The sequence below is a fragment of the Mastomys coucha genome, chromosome X, assembly GCF_008632895.1.
Source record: "Mastomys coucha isolate ucsf_1 chromosome X, UCSF_Mcou_1, whole genome shotgun sequence".
Classification (NCBI taxonomy): Eukaryota; Metazoa; Chordata; class Mammalia; order Rodentia; family Muridae; genus Mastomys; species Mastomys coucha.
Window position 1 is genome coordinate 82357174 of NC_045030.1, and position 2745 is coordinate 82359918.

Below are 2745 nucleotides of genomic sequence, written 5' to 3' on the forward strand. Positions count from 1 at the left end.
AGAAGGGGGAGGGAAAGGGGGAGGAGGAGACAGAGAGGGAGAAGGTAGAAAATTAGTGGCCAGCCTCAGCCTTGGTTATGTAGAGAAGGGAGAAAGGAGGGAGAGAAGGAAGGTGTGAGAGATGAGAATAAGAGCAAGAGCTTGAGAGAGAGAAGAGGGGTCATGCAGCTCCTTTTATAGTAGGCTGGGCTACCTTGCTGTTCTCAGGTAACTGTGGGGTGGTGCAAACCTGACTGTGGTCAGCTGACTCTGGAGGTGGAATCTAGTCAGAATACTAGGAGCATGGGGTACTACCCTACCCCCAGGATAATGGAGGTGAGGGCTTGTGCCAGGCACCTAATATCTGGGAGTGTATCTCACTGTTTCATCCCTTGTAGAATTTTCTACTAGGTCTCTGGTGTAGGCATCACTCAACCAGAACACAGACTACCTTTCAGGGTCCAACAATCTATCCCAAGTCTCTGGGGCATTCTAGGGGTTTACCCCCAACCACACCCCCAGTAACTGAATATTCCCATTCATTCACCTGGCCCCATGGGCTTCTATCCTGTCTACCCCATACCTTTCTTCTTATAATAGGAAATTTTGTGACCCAAGGTCTGGATTTAGGCATGGATAGTGGTGCCTTTTTTGTGAATGGAGTATATTTCATCCTCTAGTTCCTCCTGTGCAAGGGGAAAGGCAGTAAGAGTAACGTGAAAAAACAGGCCTGACTCTCATTGAATCATTACACTACAATTCAAGTGTAAGAGAATTGATATTCCCTTTATACATACCATGTTATAACTAGGCAAGAGACTATATTTTATGAATGAGAATTGAAAATAACAAGGAACAACATGGACTTTCTAAGGTGGGTCCAGCTGGGAGTCACAGGCCTCAGAAGTTGCAGTGTAGCAGGCACAGGTTCTTTTGTACCTCCCTCTACACCTAGGAGAGACTGCTGATCCACAACCATCTCTGCACATTTCCCACAAGTGGAGGGCCTGTCTCCAGGGTTTTTTCTGACCCCAGGACTCAGGAGGGATGAATGATCCACAGACCTCTCAACAGCGATCTTACCAGAGGAGAGCTGATTTCCCAGAAGTGATGGCATAGGCATACAGACCCACAGGACGAACAAGCTCCAGCCAGAAATAGCAAGGACATCTAAAAACAGAGATCAACAGATGGCAAAAAGCAAATGCAAGAAGCTTACCAACAGAAACCAAGCTTACTTGGCATCATCCGAACCTAAAACTCCCACCACAGCAAGTCCTGGATATCCCAAAACACCAGAAAACCAAGCTATGGATCTAAAATCATATCTCACAATGGTGATAGAGGAATTTAGGAAGGACATGAATAACTCCCTTAAGGAAATACAGGAGAACACAAGTAAACAGGTTCAAGCCCTCAAAGAGGAAACACAAAAGTCCCTTAAAAATTAGAGGAGGATACAAGTAAACAAGTAGAAGCCCTAAAAGAGGAAACACAAAAATCCCTTAAAGAATTACAGGAAAGCACAACCAAACAGATGAAGGAATTGAACAAAACTATCCAGGACCTAAAAATGGAAGGAGAAACAGTTAAGAGATCACAAAGAAAGACAACTCTGGAGATAGAAATCCTAGGAAAGAAGTCAGGAGCCATAGATGCAAGCATCAGCAAAAGAATACAAGAGATAGATGAGTGAATCTCAGTCAGGTGCAGAAGACAACATAGAAAACATTGACACAATAGTCAAAGAAAACACAAAATGCAAAAAGTTCCTAACCCAAAATATCTAGGAAATCCAGGACAAAATGAGAAGACCAAACCTAAGGATAATAGGTATAGAAGAGAGTGAAGACCTCAAAATTAAAGGGCCAGTAAATATCTTCAACAAAATTATAGAAGAAAACTTCCCTAACCTAAAGAAAGAGATGCCCATGAACATACAAGAAGCCTATAGAACTCCAAATAGACTGGACAAGAAAAGAAATTCCTCCCACCACATAATAGTCAAAACACCAAATGCACAAAACAAAGGAAAAATATTAAAAGCAGTGAGGGAAAAAGGTCAAGTAACATATAAAGGTAGGCCTATCAGAATTACACCAGGCTTCTCAACAGAGACTATGAAAGCTAGAAGATCTTGGGCAGATGTCATATAGACACTAAGAGAACACAAATGCCAGCCCACACTACTATACCCAGCAAAACTCTCAATCACCATAGATGGAGAAACCAAAGTATTCTATGACTAAACCAATATATTGTGTAATATATTACACAATATATTTCTACAAATCCAGCCCTTCAAAGAGTAATAAATGGAAAGCTTCAAAACAAGGAGGGAACTACATCCTAGAAAAGCAAGTAATCTTCCAACAAAACTAAAAGAAGATAGTCACATGAACAGAATTCTAACTTTAACAACAACAACAAAAAAAAAAATAACAGGAAACAACAATTACCTTTCCTTAATATCTATTAATATCAATGAATTCAATTCCCCAATAAAAAAACATAGAATATCAGAATGGGTATGTAAACAGGACCCAACATTTTCTTGCATACAGAAAACACATCTCAGTGACTAAGACAGAAACTACCTCAGAATAAAAGGCTGGAAAATAATTTTTCAAGCCAATGGTCCCAAGAAATAAGCTGGAATAGCCATTCTAATATTGAATAAAATTGACTTTCACCCTAAAGTTATCAAAAAAGATAAGGATAGATACTTCATACTCATCAAAGGAATGATCTTCCAAGATGAACTCT

At 40.4% G+C, this 2745-nt stretch overlaps 1 pseudogene; it reads right to left on the reverse strand.

Annotated features, from left to right (window-relative positions):
* Positions 1 to 1224, reverse strand: part of LOC116086028 — a 13697-nt pseudogene extending 12473 nt beyond the window's left edge.
* Positions 1225 to 2745: the final 1521 nt, after the last annotated feature.